The 23,075-nt window shown below is 38.5% G+C and overlaps 1 long non-coding RNA gene across 2 annotated transcripts in view; it reads right to left on the bottom strand.

Annotated features, from left to right (window-relative positions):
• LOC132522278 (uncharacterized) overlaps positions 1-23,075 on the bottom strand; it is a 136,630-nt gene that overhangs the window by 97,034 nt on the left and 16,521 nt on the right. The gene's annotated exons all lie outside the window — the stretch shown is intronic.

Below are 23,075 nucleotides of genomic sequence, written 5' to 3'. Positions count from 1 at the left end.
TTAAGTATATCATGCGACTCCCTTCTGGCTTTTAGAGTTTCTGCTGAGAAATCAGCTGTTAACCTTATGGGAGTTCCCTTGTATGTTATTTGTCATTTTTCTATTGCTGCTTTCAATAATTTTTCTTTGTCTTTAATTTTTGTCAATTTGATTATTATGTGTCTCGGTGTGTTTCTCCTTGGGTTTATCCTGTATGGGACTCGCTGCACTTCCTGGACTTGGGTGGCTATTCCCTTTCCCATGTTAGGGAAGTTTTTGACTATAATATCTTCAAATATTTTCTCTCGCCCTTTCTTGCGCTCTTCTCCTTCTGGGACCCCTGTAATGCGAATGTTGTTGCATTTAATGTTGTCCCAGCGGTCTCTTAGGCTGTCTTCATTTCTTTTCATTCTCTTTTCTTTATTCTGTTCCGTAGCAGTGAATTCCACCATTCTGTCTTCCAGGTCAGTTATCCGTTCTTCTGCCTCAGTTATTCTGCTATTGATTCCTTCTAATGTATTTTTCATTTCAGTTATTGTATTGTTCATCTCTGTTTGTTTGTTCTTTAATTCTTCTAGGTCTTTGTTAAACATTTCTTGCATCTTCTCGATCTTTGCCTCCATTGTTTTTCTGTGGTCCTTGATCATCTTCACTATCATTATTCTGAATTCTTTTTCTGGAAGGTTGCCTATCTCTACTTCATTTATTTTTCTGGGGTTTTATCTTGTTCCTTCATCTGGTACATAGCCCTCTGCCTTTTCATCTTGTCTGTCTTTCTGTGAATGTTGTTTTTGTTCCACAGGCTGCAGGTCTGTAGTTCTTCTTGCTTCTGCTGTCTGCCCTCTGGTGGATGAAGTTATCTAATCTAGTGCTGTTTATTGTCTTTTAAGACTTTTTCTTTTCTCCTACCTCTAAACTGGACTGGATCCTGAATTCTTCTAGCTTCCTCCACTATCTAGCTACAACTCTCGGAACTAATATTTCTTAAATTTTCTCTCACACTCTGACTTGGAATCATAAAGGACTAAATTTGCCCTTTTTCTGAAGTCATGCAAGCTAAAATTGGACAACTTGATATAAACTTCAGAGAAATCACAATAGCTCAAGTATAGACAATCTTCATGCCTGTTACTGTGTGGGCCACTCAAAAAGATCACCAGAGATATCCAAACTGAAAACTAGAAAAATCTACCAGATTGTCATTGCCTGCCCTCATTCCTTCTAAAATTACTTTGAGCTGGACATCTAAAAATCTTCTGGACTGGTTGCCTTTAGAACTCAGAAACTGGGATTATGGTCTGCTCCAATCATTAACCATTGTTTTTATTTTGTCTCCATAGAAATGCCTCTTATTAAACACCTGATCATTTATACCACAGGCTTAACTTTGAGAAGCCCACCTGCATCACTGCCTTCTGAAATGAGTTTAACTGAACTGCCTTACTGTTAAGACTAAGACACTGGTTCAATGCGATGGAACAGTCTACCAACTCAACTTCTAGACTATGGAACTTCTTGGGGAAGTTTCAAAGGCAGGACTGTAGGGGAACAAACACTGCCACCCCAAAATATGTCTCTTTAACTTGAGGATTATTGGGGGCTGATTATTTTTAAGAAACAGAAGACTCAGGATGTCTTTCTTTTTACCTCTCCCTTAACTGCCTAAAAGAATTTAGATAAAGCCTTGGTCCAGGAAAAGTACTATCACCAGAGATGTTTACAAAGAATATGGGCTAGGTTTGGTAGGGAAAAATCCTTGGCAGGGCTTAGAAATCAAAGTCTCTGTGTCCCATTGTCTCTACATCGTATAACAAACAACTGTTTACCAAACGTTTGTTTTTCTATCTCCCTGTGAATTGTCTTCCTCCCCTTTGAAGTCCCAACCCCCTACTCACCCTCTCCTCTTTCTCTCAGATGGCATATAAGCCTCAATTGTCTATCTTGTCCTGGGGTCTCATTTTTTCTCACGGGGCCCCCGTACATACGTAATTACATTTGATTTTCCCCTGTTAATCTGTCTCATTTCAATTTACTTCTTAGACCAGCCAGAAGAACCTAGAAATGGTAGAGGGAAATTTTTTCCTCCCCCAACAGAATCAACAATACAGCACGTTCGATTTATCAGCACACTATTTTTTTTTTTTGATATCAGTTTCATGTCCCTGGTGTTTTAAAATTCTTATCATCTGATTGAGAAAGAGTTGTGCAACTTTAAACATGCACTATATCCTTATGTGTATTTATTGGCATTACTTGGTTCTTATATATTTTTATAAGCTTCTCCTTTCTTCTTCTTCAGGAATTTTGGAAAACTTTCATAGGAATGAAAAAGAGAACAGGATGTTTCTATTATCTGTACTTCTTCATGGAAGTAGGAGACAATACATGATGAAATTGATAAATGGAACTGATAAGACTAAAGGACTTTTCCCTAGTCACTCTTGTACTATACCTATGGAAAAAATCAATTTAGTTTAATGAATGCTTAACACTGTGTTAGATGCTGAGATATAAAGATGATTCAGATAATATATCAGTTCAGTCCCTGTCCTCAGGGAGTTCAGTAGGTTAGGTAGATGGGTATCAAACAACTATGATAAAAAGCCAGAACATAACTGCCAAATGGGTAAAAGCAAAATGCTTTGGCAAGAGGAGAGAAACTGACAAGAACAGGCAGGCTGTCAGAGGGAAAGTGGCATGTGATTGGGCCCTTAAGGGATCTTACTTCAACTGACTGAGAATCAGTAGACTTGTCACCCAAAACTGTTGGTGGTTTCAATATATAAAGGAAACGGAAAAGGATAGCATGTGTTCTGAAAACATTGGTGTGGCTGCAACTGCTAGCTGCAATTCTACCTGAGAGTTCCTTTTCACCTTTTGGAAATAAAACGTAAAAGCACAGAGGACAAAAATAATCAAGCCAAATCAAAGTTAAAAGAATAATAGAACAGAGGATACAATAAGAACAGGATGGTTTCTCTATACTGCAGAACCAGTGTGTCAGGGGAAGGGGCTGTGTGCATCTCTAGAACGCAAGTGTTGCCACATAACAAATATTTAACACCCCCCCCCAGCCCCTGGCCCCCTCCACTTGTGCTGGACACCGTGATAGATGCTGGGGATAAAACAGTGAACAAGACAGCCACGGTCTCTGACTTCACTAAGTTTATATTCTGACTTGGGAGAGAGTCTTTAAACAACAACTAATTATATAATTGCAACTAAAATAAGCATTGTGAAAGAGAAGTGTGAGATGCTAGGGGAACTTCTGATGGGGGCCCTGGCTTAGTCTGGCGTATTAGGTAAGTTGGCCATAAAGAAGTGATATTTGAGCTGAGTTCTGAAGGAAAAGTAGGGGTGCAGGGGCTGGGGTTAGGGTTGAAGGCAGAGGAAACAAGGCTGGTGGTAGCACCAGTGTGGGTGCCCCACAAAGAGTGAGAAGGCTAAGGATGGATGAGTGAAAGCCTCTTTGTGCACGGCCTTGTAGGCCTCATTGGTGATTTGAGTCTGTACCCTTGCACACAGGGAAGCAACATATTTTTTTGTTGTTGTTGTTGTTTTAACACCTTTATTGGAGTATAATTGCTTTACAATGTTGTGTTAGTTTCTGCTGTGTAACAAAGTGAATCGGCTATATGTATACATATATCCCCATATCCCCTCCCTCTTGCATCTCCCTCCCACCCTCCCTATCCCACCCCTCTAGATGGTCACAAAGCACCGAGCTGATCCCCCTGTGCTATGTAGCTGCTTCCCACTAGTTATCTATTTTACATTTGGTAGTGTAGATATGTCAATGCTATTCTCTCACTTCGTCCCAGCTTACCCTTCCCACTCCCCATGTCCTCAAGTCCATTCTCTACGTCTGTGTCTTTATTCCTGCCCTGCCCTTAGGTTCATCAGAACCATTTGTTTTTAGATTCCATATATATGTGTTAGCATACAGTATTTGTTTTTCTCTTTCTGACTTACATCACTCTGTATGACAGTCTATAGGTCCATCCACATCACTGCAAATAACCCAATTTCATTCTTTTTTATGGCTGAGTAATATTGCATTGTATATATGTACCACATCTTCTTTATCCATTCATCTGTCGATGGGCATTTAGGTTGCTTCCATGACCTGGCTATTGTAAATAGTGCCGCAATGAACATTGGGGTGCATGTGTCTTTTTGAATTACGGTTTTCTCTGGGTATATGCCCAGTAATGGGATTGCTGGGTCGTATGATAATTCTATTTTTAGTTTTCTAAGGAACCTCCATATTGTTCTCCATAGTGGCTGTATCAATTTACATTCCCACCAACAGTGCAGGAGGGTTCCCTTTTCTCCACACCCTCTCCAGCATTTGTTGTTTGTAGATTTTCTGATGATGTCCCTTCTAACTGGTGTGAGGTGATAATTCATTGTAGTTTTGATTTGCATTTCTCTAATGATTAGTGATATTAAGCAGTTTTTCATGTACCTCTTGGCCATTTGTATGTCTTCTTTGGAGAAATGTCTGTTTAGGCCTTCTGCCCATTTTTTTTTTTTTTTTTTTTTTTGCGGTACACGGGCCTCTCACTGTTGTGGCCTCTTCCGTTGCGGAGCTCAGGCTCCGGATGCGCAGGCTCAGCGGCCATGGCTCACGGGCCCAGCTGCTCTGCAGCATGTGGGATCTTCCCAGACCGGGGCATGAACCCGTGTCCCCTGCATCGGCAGGCGGACTCTCAACCAGTGCGCCACCAGGGAAGCCCTCTGCCCATTTTTTGATTGGGTTGTTTGTTTTTTTAATTGAGCTGCATAAGCTATTTATATATTTTAGAGATTAATCCTTTGTCCATTGATTCGTTTGCAAATATTTTCTCCTGTTCTGAGGGTTGTCTTTTCATCTTGTTTGTACTTTCCTTTGCTTTGCAAAAACTTTTAAGTTTCATTAGGTCCCATTTGTTTATTTTTAATTCCATTACTCTAGGAGGTGTATCAAAAAAGAGCTTTCTGTGATTTATGTCAGAGGGTGCTCTTCCTATGTTTTCCTCTAAAAGTTTTATAGTGTCCAGTCTTACATTTAGGTCTCTAATCCATTTTGAGTTTATTTTGGTGTATCGTGTTAGGTAGTGTTCTAATTTCATTCTTTTACATGTAGCTGTCCAGTTTTCCCAGACCACTTATTGAAGAGACTGTCTTTTCTCCATTGTATATCCTTGTCTCCTTTGTCATAGATTAGTTGACCATAGGTGTGTGGGTGGGAAGCAACATATTTTTGAAGGGTCATTCTGAGGGTGGAATGGAGAAAGGATCAAAGTGAGACAAATATAGGTGTGGAAAGGCCAGTCAGCAGGTTATAGGCCTGCCTAGAGTTTGGGCAAAGAAATGAGGGTGACTTGCATTAGGGTAGAGACAGTGGGGCTGGAGAGAGTCCAGAAGAAAGGCTCGGAGAAGGAGCACACAATCTGAAGAGAGAGCATGGGTTGACAAGATCAAATGTGTGCCTGCACGCGCATGTGTGTGTGTTCCATAGGAGTGAGAGAGATCAGATTATTTCTGTAAGCAGGAACTAGACGTTATCTTAACAATTCTGCACCGTTTTTAGTTATACTCTCTTTTCCTTCTCGCCATAATCCGCACACTCCCAAGCCAGGCCCAAAGTCAGACCAGAACTTCAAGAATCATTCTTTTCCTTATCCCTATTTACAGAAACTGTACATGATTTGGCTTGTGGGGTCACACCCTCGGCTTTCTCACTCCCTTCCTAGAACCTTGTGCTCAACCTTAAACAGGGATAACAGTCAAGGATGCTAGGAAACTGTAAGGGGAAAGAGGAAACCTGTAATCAGCTAGAAAGAAAAGGAAGATGAGTAAATATGTGTTAATTGTACTGAGTCAGAAATATGCTTTGAAACAAGTCCCCCAGGCTTTCCTGTTTTGGGTGGAGATAAAGTCACTCTTTCATTTGAGGCTCTTATCTGCTGGAACAACACCTAGTACTAGGGTTTGGGCCTTGCAATCACTCAGTAAATATTTGTTGAATTGAATAATAACGAAGGGTAAGACAGGCTGTTCCAAGATCTGGAGGGCTCTATATTCTCAGCACAATTTAGAGTCTCCAACTTCTATCATTTCGTTGGAAAGGAGAAGGAAATAGGGAACGGATAGGGGCTTGGTTACTGCTGTAGAAACAGGAACAGGAACTTTGTGGCATACGAAGTAAGTTCTGGGCCAAGAGTTCTAGTAATAACTAGTTGACCCTTGACAAGTCTCTGTCTCTGTTTTCCATTTTAAAGTAGGGGGATTATTTAACATGGGCTCCAAGTGTAATTTTTGGTCTAAGGAAAGTAAAGTCTATGGAAAGTAAAGCCCAAAATCTTATTTAGATTCAGGTGGAGAAAGAAAAGAAAGCAAGTCAATTACTGAAGGCAGTTAGGGAGGCTTCTCTACTCTGTTTCAATCTTAAACTGAGACAGGATCCAAATGTGTATTCTTCTCTCTGGGCTCCTGACTAGGAAGTGATTCCTGTCATGTTTTTATTCATACCAGCAGCTATTATTGTCTGAAACAAGTATTCTCCATTCACTAAAGTCCTCAGTTTCCCAGCAACTTTCTTCACAACATAGGAAGCCCAGCAGCCTTGCCAAGGACTTGGTTTCATCTAAGATTCTTCAACCCCAGCCTCCTAGGGTCCTTACCCAGGGTGGCTAAGCCTCAGGCCTCCTTTACAGGCCCCTTAATTTTTCATAGCTAAGGAAAAAGTTATTTTTAAAACCCTAGAAATAAATAAAATTTTATAACTTCTAATGAATTCTATTCTCTGCATGTGGCAGTGAGGGTAGGTATGGCGAGGCTAGCTGGGATCTCCATGTGTATCTGCTCTCGCAAACAGTGATCTCTGAAGCTTGTGGAGCTCACTGGGCTTTGGGCTACAAGTCACAGGTAACTGAGACCCTGGCAAGCTTAACCGTTCCAAAAGGGGTAGGGGCAATGGTTGGAATCCCTTAATGTTTTAATCAGGATAGAAATTAAAGACCAGAGGTAACATCTTACCATAATCTTAAATTATTTGAAACACTGATGTGCAAGCTTTTCCTTTATCTTTTCTTTTTTAAATAGAAACTCATATCAGAGGATGGAGCAAGCATATTCTCAAAGAGGAATTTTTGACAAAGAACCTTTAGATAAAAACATAATTATCAATAGACAAAATTTCAACAAAGGGCCTTTAGACACTGTATAAGTCTCCTTCCTTATAACAGATATTCAAGCTACTTCTTCAAAGGGCCTCAAAGGTCTTGCTTATGAACAACAGACAATAGTCATAGTCTCCTAATTCCACTAGTTAAAAAAATTGTGATTTGAAGGAATCTTTGGTCATAGGAGATCTTTTCAAGGTATCCTGTAACAAGGCTTAACATAGAAACATGAAAAACTTCCAGTAGACACAAATTTAAGGGAAAAAAAAAGCATTGAGTTGGCATTATTTGGATCACTCTGAGGGACAGGCTCAGTTAAACTGCAATATGCTAGCTTGTCCTATGTTTCTCCAGTAGGGTTTCCATGGCAGTTCTGTAGATTTTCTGGTTTTTCAATAACAACTGTCTTTGCCTGGGCAACTAATATAATTACAGTAGACCTGAAATTCTAAAGACATATTCACCTTACTTGGATGAAGTTCCCTTGTCAGGTTCAGAATGGGGTATCTGGCACCCAACCAGCTTCCATAAAGAATCATCTAGAGCTGTTCTGCCTAAAATGATATCCATTAGCCACATGAGGCTATTTAAATTTAAATTAATAAAAATTAAAAATTCAGTTTCTTAATCTCAAGTGCCATATTTCAAGCACTCAATAACCACATGGGGCTAGTGGCTACCTATTGGACAGTGCAATTATAGAGCATTTCCATCATCATAGAAGTTCTGTTGGAAAGCACTGATTTAGAAGAGTCATTTATTTATAAATATATCAATTACTAATTCAATTTCTAATTCATTTAAATTGAGACACCTCCCTAAATTCTTTCCGCCTCACTACAAAAAGCAGAAAAAACCCAAGCAATCTTCTTTCTATTTCTTGAAATGATTCTTTGATATTACGTTTCTTTTAAGGCTTGTCATAATTGGGGTGGTCTTTCTGTAAGTTGTTAAAAAGTTGAAACTATGTTTAAATGTAGCTCCAAGTGGGGGGTGGGGGAAGAAAAAGTCCTTATTAGTGAATTTTGGGGACTGACCATATTAAAGACATATTGTTCCTGAATTTGAAAGACTCTCGGACAAAGGCTCCCCATATCTGGTATGAATTTAGGGAACTGAAGAAAGTCCTGTTGTCTTACCTCTACATATACCTTCTCCACCTACTCATTGATATATGAACTTCCTTCAACAGGGAAAAAAACCTTTTATTAAGCAATTACATACAAAAATTTAGTACAAATATCCTTGGGAGAAACACACTAAGCTGTAAATGACTCATATTTACCACTTTCCAATAAGTTTTCATAGGAAATGGAAGAGAAAATTCAAAGTTGCCGAATTCCTAGATTAAGGTGGAACTGGTTGAGGAGAGAAGGATCAGAGGAAAAAGGTTTGGAGTAAGGGTAGATTTTTACTACCCTATTTTGTGAAAGCCTGGCCTTTGGTAATATTTAGGGAATATATAACGACAATTGAATTGACAGAATATTCACCTCTGGTTTCTGTTTGCTTTGAAAGTAGGGTTCTTCTAGACTCTCAATAAATTTACTGATTATTCTCGGTGTGAGAATGGTCAGTATTGGTTCAGGGTTGTATCTTAAAGATGCACTTGACTTTTGGTGACACTATATTACAGAATTTTGGAGCCTGAGGAACTTTGAGTAGCATCTGGTCCATTCCACTAAACAAAGAATTAGAAAATTATCTTCCTTTAAATTTCAGGGGGCATCTCAGGGACATAACAAAATTGTACCTGAATTTCATTTCAAGGTTGCAAAACCCAGTAGATTACATTAGAACCTTCTTGCCTGCCATCTCTGGCTTGCAGCACAGGGCAAAATACCTTATAAAGTTTGCAGAACTGCTGAGCTGCAGGCCTCTATTTTAAAGATGAAGAAAATGAAGGCTAGAGAAGGAAAATGATTTTCCCAAGGTCATGGAGTGAGGTAACAGTCAGACAGTACTAGGACAGAATCTTCTGTGCATTCTTTCCACTGCACTCTGCTGATTTCTCACAACTGCCTTCTTTCTTGGAATACTTAGCTCTGGAGGCTGGTACAGCTTCCCACAGTTCAACTGCATGCAATTATTGTTTCTCTTTTATTTTTGTGTTTTTTATTCATTTCTTGTCCACCTGTGCTGAAAGCATCAAATGACAGTATTTTTCTTGTATTAAGCAAAGACAGTCTAGCATTAAAGAAAAAAAATACTAGGAAGAAATACAAGAAAATACTCTCAGCACATCTTTCTTGGTGTGGAATTAGAAACTATTTAAAATTTTTTTCCTTATCTTTTTTGGTACATTCCAATTTTTATACGATGAACATTAATTTAATTTTTTAATTAAATTTTTTCTCATGAATTACTTTATAATCAGGAAAGAACATTTTATACCCCTTTAAAAAATGAACTTATTTACAAAACAGAAGTAGAGTCACAGATGTAGAAAACAAACTTACGGTTGCCAGGGCATAAGAGGGGGGAGGGATAAATTGGGAGATTGGGATTGACATATATATACTACTATATATAAAATAGATAACTAACAAGAACCTGCTGTATAGCATAGGGAACTCTACTCAGTACTCTGTAACGGTCTATATGGGAAAAGAACCTAAAAAAGGAGTATATGTATACACGTATATATATAACTGATTCACTTTGCTGTACACCTGAAACTATTCTCCAATAAAAATTAAAAAAAGAAAAGAACATTGTGTATATATATATATATATATATATATATATATATATAAAACGTTCTTCTCCCCCTGTTTCTAATGGTTGAAAGGATCCTGCCTTCATTTAAATAGAATGGAGCAGTGGGCTCCTGTGAATCAAGGTGAGGGGCACATTAATTATCCTGCAGATACTTGGGGCAATCAAGGAGGACACTCACTTGTGCCACTCCATTTTCCACATTTTCAGCTGAAAGGAAAGACTGTTATCTGAAATGACTGCTGGTCTTTCAGCTGAAACAGCTCAGTTCCCTTTTTAATTTTTGGCAGGTGTCTTAGTTCTCTGTAAAGGGTAGCCTTGCTTCATTCTCACCAATCTATTGATTTTCATATATATATAATATATGGATAGGTTTTTTTTTAAGGAAAAAAACTCCCTCACTTACCCACATAATTCAAGCCAACAAGAAAGCGTAAAGTATTCATCCTAGGGGTAGACTTTTTACTTCACTTGGCAGGTAAAAGGTTATTAATTTAAATTCCTTAATATTGCACCTAAACCTTCTTTCATAACACATAAAGAGGAGGAGTATAATCCTAGGTTTCTGTACATGAGAAACAAAAATAAATTAAAAACAAGGTTCAGAAACTATTGAATATTAATGATGTGAGTGTGTGTGTGTGTGTGTGTGTGTGTGTGTGAGAGAGAGAGAGAGAGAGAGAGAGAGAGAGAGAGAGAGAGAGAGAAGGAATGGGTCTTACTCCTCTATGAGTCAGTCTGGGTATATATGTTTTAAGGTGTTTTTCTGGATCCACCAACCACCAACCAAAAAAAAAAAAAAAGTTGATGAAATCTCACAAAAGTTAAACTCTGAGTTTCTTCCAAACAGAGGAAACATGGGAAAATTAAATCTTTCAATACCTATTTGATGCATTTGTCTCCTTCCCCCCTTTTCCTTTTCTGAACCCCAGCCAGCCTCACCATACCAGTTCTCCCACGCGGCTAAGCAAAAGAAGAAATCCGACAATGGGATCTGCTTTGCTACTTTTCATTAGCAGTTAAAGTCCCAAGAAGCTGTGCCAATTTGCTAACTGACATTTTAAAATTTAATAGATTGGGAATATATATTGTAAAATACACATTTTCCCTAAGCGACTTAATAGAAGAAAGATATTTCATTTAGTTTGAAAAAATGCAACCATAAATATTTTCCTCCAAGCTGGGTCTCATTGAAAATAGTGGCTCACCCTGAGCCCGATTATTTCCTTGCTCATTTAAATATTTTTTTTATTTTTTGCCATCAAAACTGCCCTCTTTGGTATCTCTTTCTCCAGGGGCCAGGTAGAAGACCAGAACCTATCCAAAACACAATGGATTAGTAGGTCATGATTTCGATGACCTCTTATGGAAAAATCCCTTCTGAAAACCACCTCTTAGTAACTCTGATAAAGGGGGTTTCAGGAGGCCAAAGGAAGGCCTTCCTTCTCATCCTCCCTATTTCTCTGGATTCCCTTTGCCCCTTTCTCTCCATCTGCTCTGTCACCCTTCTTCCTTCTCTCTCTTCTTCCTCCTCATCCTTTCCCTACCCCCCTCCCTTTTTCTTTTTACTACACTTTTTTTCTCCTTGTCTCTCTCCCTGCCCTTTACTGAACTTAATGATGTACCACATGGATGGGCCTTTTAATGCTCGCTAAGATCCTAGTACATAACCCTTGGGAATTATGCCATGAGACTGTGTGAAAATAAATTCCTCATATTTCCTACTGTTATTAATAATAATTATTACTATGACTAATAAAATTATTATAACTATAATGATACCTTATTTTTGTATCATGATAGTCACCTTATAAAATAATGTTCCCATCTAGTATCAATCTGGTTTGATTCAGTGCCACCATGTGAAGAAGGGGAGCAGGTATATTACTTCTATTTTTTACATGAAGAAATAAGGCTCTGAGAGATTGACCTGTTTATGATAGCATAGGTAGCTAACAATGAGTTTGAGACTAGAATTTAAGAGTTCTGGTGGCTGTGTTCTCTTAGATGGAGTTGAAAGTGGATTATGGTAGCTAATTTTAAGTTACAGCAAGTAGTGTCCAATAAAAAAAGTTTGTGCTCAGGGATAAGTGCAAATGTAGATAAAGTAAGTGGTGTCTAACCAGCAATTTGTTACGTACTTGGCAGATGTGATTGAGGGGGCTTTTGCCTAATCTGACTTCCAGGGGCTATTCCTAAAGAGTTCTTTTGTTGCTGCTGTGCTTTTGAATTTTAAGATTCCAGCTCAGGATTTAACCAGACAGAAACATACACAGGGTTTGGAACTTATTACAAAACAGTAAAATAATTTTCTTTTACAAATTTGTCACTTTTGGGTTTCTTTACATTTAAAATAGATTTTAGGGTCAAGAGGGATATGTGAGATGACGTGAGTGAGACTGGGAGAGCATTGTATGTGAAGTTCAATGACGATAGCAGAGGACATCATGAAAAAAGTTAGAAGACAGTATTGGTGCCTTGGGGCCTTACCCAATCATCCTGACCTAGCTATCGAACCCAGAATATTTATGCTATAATTTCCTGTACAGCTGGATTCAGGCAAGCTTGTGAAAGAAGCTTTTGCAATTGCTCCAGGTGCCACTTCCCTCTGCATAATGTTAAATCTTTCATATACCCCTTATGCAATCTCTCATTCACTTTAAAGGGCCATATCAGTGACTCTACCCACTCCATGCCCCACAGGTTACCAAGATTTTTTTCTCCTCTTCCATCTTGGTCTCATTGCCGGAGAACTCTGCTCTGGTGCTTGGCAGTACCGTTATATTACTCTGATCATAGTCAGGTGGCCACATTATCTTTCTGCCCTTTGTGATACTTTTTCACTCTCTCTGTGAGCCAGCAACTTGGTGTGTGAAATCTTGAACTATTATCTTTAGGTGATAACTTCCAAGTCCAAACATTTCCATGTGGTGAAACTGTAGGCATTTCAAAATCAACACATCTGAAAGCTGAACTTACAGTTTTCCCCCAAGCTTGCTCTTCTTTTTATGCTACGTCAGTTCATTTCTCAGGAAATCAGGCTTGAAGTTTGCTCAGTTTTATATGGCAAGACCTAGTTTAAATTTCCGCCACACCCTCAGATTTCTCCAGTTCCCTCAATCGGAGCGAATCCCTCTGTACCCTGGCAGCCCTTTGCTTATATCTATAGGAGGGAAAGCACCTTCAGTCTATGGGTGGTCACTTCTGAGGATGTGTGTGTCTCTTCTCAAAGAGCCTCCAAGTCTCAGCCTATCTTTTCCCTGTCTTCTTACCCAGGCTCCGGCATAGCAGGTGGAGGTGGGGTGGAGGTCACAAACCACAGGAACTGAAGTCTCTAATAGAGCACGCTCCTCAGCTTCAGCTACGCTCACTCACGTGCCCCTGGTTGGCTCTCTCCCATTCTTCTCCACAGCTATTCCAGTCAAGAGTGCCCCATTCCTCAGCTCCCTTACCTTGCCACCACCCTGGCTCACTCTCAGGAAACAGCCATACCGTCCACTTAATCCCGAACAGTTGAGGACACTTAAAGAAGAACTTCCTCCCTAGAAAGTATTCATTAGGCAAGAGATCTTTTTTTTTTTTTTCCCTGACTCTGCATCCTGAATCCACCATGTGACAAGGTACTTACTCACTCCATACTGCAATTTCTTCCTCTGCAAAATTGGGATAATATTAGTGTGATGCTAAAGGGTTACTGTAAGGATTAAATGAGACAACTTCTATGTAAGCCACTTATGCCTGGCACAGAGTAGGTCCTCAATGAATATTAATGTTATTAATAACTTTCTCTCTCACCACTTACAACTTTCTCTCTCTCTCAGCCTGTTTTGTCTTTCTTTTTTTTGCCCAGCAGAAAAGGTCACCCTTTTCCTGTCAGTGGCTAATTTCACCTCACCTGTGATTCGTCCCCTCCTCCCTGTTTCTCAGCTCTCTAGCCTTAGGCTATCTAGCCTTATCTAGCCTCTATCAAGCACCTCTCACCCCAATTCCCCATATCTTAACCTTTCCTACTTGGCTCTTTTCCCTTAGCGTACAAAGCGGTTCATATCTTCTCAGTGTAAAATAACACTCCTTCAACACTCTTACTCTCTTCTTATATTAATCCCAACCCTTCACAGCCAAATTTCTCAAAAGGCTAGTCTATACTTACTGTCTCTACTTCCTCACAGCCTCAGTCCACTGCAATCCCCCTTCCTTCCAATGTTCCCTTGATAACACTCTTGCCAATGTCCCTAATAACCACTTGATTGCTAAGTCTAGGGTACACTCTAACGTCTTCATGTGGGGCTTTGACGTTTCTGGCCAACCCTTCCTTGAATTCTCTCTCCCTCTGCTCCTGGTATTCCACTTTGTTTTGGGATGTTTCCACATCCCTGGCCAGTTCATCTTAATCTCCCTGTGGGCTACTCCATGCTTAAATGTTGGTATTCTCCTTGACCTTGGCCCCAGCCCACTGTTCTTCTCTGTCAGTCCTTCAGTGACCTTATTCAGATGGTTTCAACCACCACTTTTCTCTTGATAACTGGGAAATCTCTATCCCACAACTGGGGTTTCCCACAGGTTTCTTTACATTAGTGTGCTAATGGGCTTTGTGATTGACGCTTTGGGAAACGAAGTCACAGTGTCCAGGGTTTCCCACATTTACTTGACCATAGACTTGTATTTTTTTTTCATGGAGAATTTTTCAGGACTAGTGCTCTGAGAAACACACTTTGGACAATAACGTTCCCTTCCTTACTACTCCCAGTCTGATTTAGTTGTGTTTCCTCTGGGTCCCCATAAGCACCCACACATACTTCGATTCTAATCCTCACCACACTGTACTTGTCTGATTCTCCCACAAGCTCCTTCAAGACAAGTCTTACATCTCTTGTATCCATTGCACTGTGATTGGCATACAGAGTTTGCTTGAAAATGTCTGATGAGTGAATTAATACAGTAAGGTATGGTAACCTACCTCTTCCAAGCACAGCACAGAATATTCTATGGCACATTTAAAGTATTAATAATTGGGGACTTCCCTGGTGATGCAGTGGTTAAGAATCCACCTGCCAATGCAGGGTACATGGGTTCGAGCCCTGGTCTGGGAAGATCCCACATGCCACGGAGCAACTAAGCCCATGCACCACAACTACTGAGCCTGCGCTCTAGAGCCCGTGAGCCACAACTACTGAGACCGTGTGCCACAACTACTGAAGCTCTTATGCCTAGAGCCCGTGCTCCACAACAAGAGAAGCTACTGCAATGAGAAGCCCGTGCATTGCAAGGAAGAGTAGTCCCTGCTGGCTGCAACTAGAGAAAGCCTGCACACAGCAACCAAGACCCAACACAGCCAAAAATAAATAAATAAAATAAAATAATTTAAAAAATAAAGTATTAATAATTGGGTAGGATTTGACCCTGAGGATTGATCTTGAATAAGTCTTATGTTAGGGCTATAGTAGCTGAAAAGAAACACAAGACACTCCTCAAGGAAGACAAAACGGATTCAAATGAAACCACCTGGGAATACTTAAGCATTAAGACGTATGGGCCTGACTATAAGTACTATGGGTAGTCTGAGGTTACCAAGGTCTGGAGTAGTCAGATTTACTACAGGGTTTTATAAATGGTACTTTACTAAGATTATTCTGGCAGGAATGTATATAAGAGTAATTCAAAAGTGGGAACATGGAGAAAGTTAGATTTGCCAGGAGTGAGGAGATTTGGGCTGGCATAGGCTATGGTAGTGGGAATAGTGAGGAAAAGGTGATTCCTTTTCAGGTGTAACTTGGTGATGGTTGAAATAGAAGTGGAAGGTCAGGAGACAAGTCAGGGAGAGCTTTCGGGTTTCTTTAGAGACTGGGAGAACAGTGGCAACACCAGCAAATTTGAAGAAATTTGTTACTAGAGGTGCCACCAATACAAGCTCTTGGAAGTTAGAACTCTAGAATATATTGGGAAGACTGTAAAACTAATTATTATGTAAGTTATAGACTATACAGACACTTTGGTTGGAAATTTAAAGAATGTATCTAACAAGTGAGCTGACATCATTGACTTGAGGAGCCTTGTAGATAATAATGACTAAATAACTTGCATAAATTTCAGGCCAGGCTTGGTAAAAATGTTATGCCTGACAGACCATGAAAACAGTAACGAGAAGTTCGTGATTTCGCATGAGTGAGTAGTAATTCATTTTGTGATCCACTAATCCTGCTATGCTGTAGCAAGTCCTCTTTCTCCCCAGCCAAGAGAAAGGTAATAGAGCAAAACTTGTCTTTGACTGTACATGCCTTCAAAATATTTGGTCCTTCCACAATAATTCAGCACAATGAAACTTGCTGGCACTACAAGTCAACACTTAACAGAGCTACTTGAGTAAACTACCCTAAGGAAACAAAATCAATATGCTTTAAAACCCAGTTTAAAAGTGATGTGAGAGCTGGTTTTGCAGGAATCTCAGGCATTAAGAATCCTGAATTGGACCTTATTAACTTTCTGACTTTGTGCTCTTCATTTAAGCTTCTTTATCATTATTTGCTGAACACCCCCAGGATGCTTACACCCACCCAGAACATGCCAAAGATGCAGTCCTAGAAGGTCACTTTCTAAACAAATGGACAAATGCACAAAGATGATTCTCTTCTTTTTCTGGACAAAAAAAGCTGAAAGAGGATAATGAGGATTATTCATGGAATTTAGGGTAGGAGATAATCTCTCCATTTTATACAAACATGACACTTTATCTGAACCTCATTCTGTCTATAATACTGTTGCTAATTCAAGTGGAATATCAAAGACAGAGCTGCTAATCTCATCCCCCACCATATACAACTGTCCTGTCACAGCAACCATTATCCTCTCAAATAAGAACACAGGAATACATTTGGAAGTATCACGATACTTACTGTGTGCTTAGATATTGTTAAATCCCTTCCTTTTCTTTTAACAACATTTTTCTAAATCTGCACCTCTTCCTTCATTGTAACTAAGAAATACTAGACTCTTTGTTTCTTCTACACCACCATTTGTTGAATGTTTCAATATCGCTTGAATTCTTTTTCTTTCACCCAGGAAATTAGCAAACTCACAGACCTTGGTCACCCATCTTGATTATGGCTTTAATGTATAAAAACATTGAATTTATATGTGTACATGTGTTTGTGTGTGCAATAAGCTTTCTAGGTTTGTCTAGAAGGCTCAATTCTGTACAACTGGCTGAACTTAACCTTATAGCTATGAAAAAAAGTTTTCATTACATAGATTTAGTCTTAGTATCATCTTCAAATGTTAAAAATATGCTCCCATGACCGTCATCCAGGATGTTAATAATTTAAATTTTGGACCGACAACTTTGGCCCACCATTCACAAAATGATTCATCAATGATCATAGTGCTTTGGGTGCTGGCTTTGGTTATTCATATCTAGAGCACTTGCTCTGTAGGACCTTGTAATTTAAGCCAACGCATCCCAAAGGGATATAAATAGGTGTTAGGGGAAAAGCATTCTGTGGCTTTCTCTGTAAAGCGCACTGTTACAAAGAATTTTCAGAACCTTTAATAAGCTAATAGGTAATGTGACTTCAAGGGGTCAGAGTTATAGTGGGAAGTGTTTTCCAAATTTATGACAGCAGAACCGCAGAAACATGCCCGGCCCCCAGAAGAACTAGCATCTTACAGAATTTACACTGGGGACTCTTGAACTAGCTAAATTTCCAAAGTGGCAGATTTCTGCAATCCATATTCTTCTTTTCTCTTCTCCCCAAGGGAAAATTGCAGAATATTCCATAAGTCTCTGGAAAGTGCCCAATTGAATTTTGGGGTTAGAGCAACTCCTGGTAGAACATCAGAACCAGATGTACAGCTACCAGACTAACGTGTGGTCACTTAATGAGTCCTAGGGTAGAACGTAAGAAGCCTGATCCTTAATGTAAACAGTTCTTCCTATTACATTACATTTGTTTTTTCGGTGTGTGTGTGTTTGTATGTGTTTGTGTACATACTTTACAATTGTACTGAAACTTCAATTTTAAAAAATATTTAATTTCACATTTATCACCCTAGATACCCCAACACTCCAGCTCAAGGCTAAAGCCAAAAGTTTTGCCTACACTGATAAGCAATTATTAGTCACAGAGTAAGAAATAGAATGTGAAACAGAGTGAAAGCTTTATTAGTTTTTCTCCAATCATATTAACTATTTGTGAGCATTTGAACTGTGGCTTGAAGCAGACTTACCTGTTATTTTTTCCTTATGTGGATGGTCTGTTATTATGTTATAAAATAAACTTATTTAGCATCATTACTCTTTAAGAAACCATATTAATTGCTATCTGAGCTGGGGATTGGTACTTTCCTAAAGAATTAATAATATTACTTTATTGATTTGTTTTAGTATTTTTATGTATATGAAAACTAAAGTAAATTGGAGTTGTCCTCTCCCTTCTTTTTAGCATTAGGTATTCTATTTAGACTTTTGCTATCTTTTAAGAGATTTTATTTCTCTTCCAAGGTGTAAAATAGAATGACAGGGAATTCCCTGGCAGTCCAGTGGTTAGGACTCAGTGCTTCCACTGCCGGGGCCTGGGTTCAATCCCTGGTCAGGGAACTAAGATTCCACAAGCCACACAGTGTGGCCAAAAAAAAAAAAAAAAAATTGAATGACAAATGACAACATGTATTTAGGAATACTGATATTTTTACAGGACTCAACTTTGAAAAGTACATTTATATGCATTATTTCATTTGACCCTAACAATATCTCAATAGGTGAACCAGGAATGACACCTCTCCAAAGGTTAATAGGAATTAAGACCTCTACTCAAAAGGTAAACTAGGTGAACAAAGTTAAGGAAATGAAGAAATAGAACAAAAATTTGCCTAAGGTCATATACTTTTTAAGCGGCACAACCAGAACTTCAATCCAGGTCTTCTGACTCATGATTTTGAGTTATTTCTATAAGAGCAGGAGGTTTTTCTCTCTCTCTCTAGTACAGTGAGGTATATCCCATTCAGGTCCTCATACTAAATATATTCAATAACTAAAAATATTTACCAGCCATTTCCATCCCTGACCCAATGTTTGGCTTTCTACTTTACTTCACCAAGACCAACTATTTTACCAAATAAATTATCTTATAAAATATGGGGATAAAACAACCACAACCCAGAAACCATTAAAAAAAAGGAAAACAATTATGTTTACATGGTCAATTGTAAGCACTTTCCTTTCCTGTTTGGGAGTATGTGTAAGATTTTCCTCTTTCTTTAATATGTATAACTGAAGAATGCTTTTCTGTTAAACTTTATATCCATTTTAAATTGCATCTCATTTCTTATTTATCTTTCTCTCATCTTTCCCTATAAAATGAAGACCATCTGTCATGTTACTCTTATGCAATTTAGCCTCAAGGAGTCTTGTCTGGATATCAGGGACAATTCCCTGAAACATGAGAGTAATTGTGAAATTTGTTTTTTTAATGAAAAAATAAGGAAAAGAGTTTTACTGAGTAGACAGTAGTTTTGAAGTCATAGGGTGAAGGAGTATTTGCATATATTCATTTTAATTTCGAAGGAAAATTTTTAAAATTCCAAATATTTGGAAGTCATTGGGGAGGTCTGGCCAGAGGCAGAACTTGGAGAGAAGGACAGATGACTAATCTTGGCTGTAGCTTTGTTCTGCCTGATCTCTCCTAACCCTGTTTCAGGTGCCTGTTTTCTTGTGGTATCTCTATTCCTGGACTATCAAAACTTGCTCTTAGGAAAGAATCTGACATTAATCATTTATTGTTTGGTGAGAAATTATCTAGAGTATTTGAGGGTTCTATTACATGTTTGCATAAAACAAGATTTATTTCCTACACTACCCTTGTTGCCCCTTACTTCACACACGCAGGCAAAGCCTACAGAAGAAACGTCTATCTGTGTCTGAGGCCAAGCCAGTCTGTGGGAGTTCTTCAAAAATAAACATATGAGAAAGGAATTAGACCTGCTGCTGTGATCAACAACACTGTTTTTCCTGAGGAGAAAGTGTCTGTTAAAGCGAACCTAAAAAGAAAACCCACATAATTTGGCTGTATAAATATAATAACTCATAGAGAATGAACCAGAGAGGAGAGCCTCTTCATCCTAAACTATTTTATTCTCTGTTAAAGAATAAAATATTTTATTTTAATTTTGGTGGGGGAGGGGATGTAGTATAGATGCTTTATGCTTTAGAGTGGAACCAAAAAAAATCTCCTTTCAAGAGGTAGCAATGAATTATCTTGACAAGGAGAAAATCCCTGACAACAATATAATTCGACATGTTTTGATAACATCAAGAGAGGGCTCAAAAAGCAATCTGCACCTCAGAATTGCAGGGTATTGAGAGTACTATTGGGTTGGAAGGAGATAATGATTAATAGTGGCTATTAGACTCAGAATGCATGGTCATTGCATCAAACTCTTTTCATTGAAGAGAGTTAATTTATTATTCAACTAATTGTAAAAATGATTAAATCTCATTTTTACCAAAGAGTAAAATTATTATAAAGCCTATTTCTTCCATGATAGCTATTATGAAAGTGAAAAGATGTCACTCATCTTTCCCTTTCCCTTCTACTATATCTGTATAACACTCTTTAGTTTCCAGTTTACCAAGTATAGAGCTACTTTGGAGTATGTTGTTAGTCTCTATTTTTGATGAGCAGATATCTGCTTGCCAGTAGATCACATGCCTTATTATAATCTGGTCAATATCACAGTTGAAAAAATATGATTCTCTGGATGAACTGTGGAATTTACTACTTCAATTGTTTACCCATATCAATTATTAAGTTATTGGGTCAAGTTATTTGCAATGATGATTTGCATTCTGAAAGTACAGTAGGAAACCCTGAAATTACTATTTTTTAAAACTACTGGTGCTAGAACTCAATACATAGGTGTGGATTTAGAGAGGAATACAGAGAAAGAGACTGAAGTATAACTTTTAATTTGGTATATATAAACTGAGGCCTAAGGATAGCTAGGGACTATCAGTTTATAAGTTTCTCATGCTTCTTTCAAGGACTCTAGTTGTGGGTATAGTGATTATTTTCTTCTTTTGTTGAGATTTTAAGTCAAAGGCAAAAACCATATGCTGCATTTTCTTTCTCTTCTAACATGATTCTTTGGTTGGGATGGTTAAGACTAAGAATCAACAAGCAACCAGGCTAGAACACTTATGCCAAGTCAGACTGAAGTCTGTCAGGAAGGCAACCAGAAACTAGGGACTGAACTGTGGCAGAGGCATATGCATATCCGCATTTGGGAATAGTGGGGATAAAACAGACTTCAGCAGAAGTTGCCACTGCTATTCTCTTCAGCTCTGAAGGCAGATAAAATTAGCACTCCTCTAGATTGTTTGATAGGGTACTCTGCTTTTGTACATGGAGATTTACAGCCTTAAGGTATTTTGAAAGTTTTAAATAACTGGAAGTTATTGTTTGGCTCCCTCTTTACTTAAGTAATATAACCATCCCAGATGGATTGGGGCCCAACTATACTTCACTTAAAGACAACCCCTGCAAACCCATTTTTATATATGTTATCTCTAATATTTAAGGGTTATTTCTCTTCTTCTATCTTCCATGTAGTAGCCAACCTCCAAAATGGTCCCCAGTGACTCCTGCCTCCTGGCACTCACATCCTTGTGTTTCCCCTCCCACAATGTACTAGGGTTGGTCTGTATGATCAACAGAATAAGGCAGAAATGATGGTGTGTTACTTCTAGGACTAGATTATAAAAGACTGTGGCTTCTATCTTGGGCACTCTCACTTGGTGCTCTTTTCTTTCTCTTTCTCTTTCTTACTTTCTCTGATAACTTACTCTCTGGGAAACCAGCTGCCATGTCATGAGGACTCAGGCAGCCTATGGAGAGATCCTTGTGGTGAGGAACTGAGGCTGGCTAATCTTGTGAGTAAACTTGGAAGTGGCTCTGAAGCTCTAGTTAAACCTTACGATGACTGCAGCTCTGGCCAACAACTTGATCGAAACTTGTTACAAGATCCTAAGCTACAGCCACCTATGTAAGCCACTCCTGGATTCTTAACCCTCAGAAAAGGTGTGAGATGATAAACATTTATTGTTTTAAGCTGCTAAATTTTGGCATGGTTTGTTAGCCAGCAAGAGATAACCAGTATATAACTGTATTGGAATATGAAATACTGGTTTTATGTTAGGTTGAAGAAATAACCTCTCTTGCTGTTTCTGCAGGTGGCAGTTAACTGCTCACCAGTGTTTTTTTCAAGGTACTTTGCAAAGCTATTGCAGACAGTAATTGACCTGATGATGTCTTGGTTCCCTGACAGAGTTCCTTCAAATCGTGGAGGATAAACACGTTACTCTAAGATATTTGTTCACTCACATTGGTTCACCAGTGGTCCTGACCTTGTAATTATCACAACTGCTGTGTGGTTAAGTAGCACAATGTATTTTACGCTGCTTTTATCTTTCAGAAATGTGGGAAATATCAATTTCAGTCAATACTGGAAAAATCACAGCATTAAAGTTAAGGACTAGTTGAGGCTACTAGGATCAGTGATCAGCTTACATTTATGGAATGATATTATTATCATATTTGATTTTTGAATGTTGGGAAAGGTCATGCATGCTAAAATTTTTTTCTCCTTCTTTACACTTTACTATCCCGTCTAGATGTTTTGCAATCGGCATTGTTTTTGAAAGAGTAATAAAAAAGATAAAGTTAAAAATTTTCAATATAATTCTTAAAGTTTTTATTGTGGAAAATTTGAAACATATACAAAAGCAGAGAGTATATGAATCCCAGTGTAGCCTTTAACACGTCCAATTTTATTTGATCTGTTCTCCAGACCTCTTACTGCCTCCCCTGCTTGCCACCTGCATTGGATTATTCGGATGCAAATCCAAAACATCATATTCCTCCAGAAGACGAGGTAATTTTAATAATCTTATTTCAAATCTGCGAAGCAGAAGTTTACCTGTTGCTTTCATGGATTGGTTCTAAGGAAAATGTTATTTAGCAGAAATATGTTTTTATTCTAGGCAAGTTGCATAACTGGTCATCATCCTCTAGTGCATGATTTCTTCTAAGGTAAAACTGAATTTTCACACATTTTTGTGGTGATTTTATGTATTCATATACTGAATTTTGAGTTTCTGCAATTTTTTCTTTGACATTTTAAGATCTGCTGGAGAGCTGGAAGATCTGTAGATTAGTTATA

The sequence above is a fragment of the Lagenorhynchus albirostris genome, chromosome 6 (genome assembly GCF_949774975.1).
Source record: "Lagenorhynchus albirostris chromosome 6, mLagAlb1.1, whole genome shotgun sequence".
Classification (NCBI taxonomy): Eukaryota; Metazoa; Chordata; class Mammalia; order Artiodactyla; family Delphinidae; genus Lagenorhynchus; species Lagenorhynchus albirostris.
This window is presented reverse-complemented; position numbering and strand designations above follow the sequence as displayed.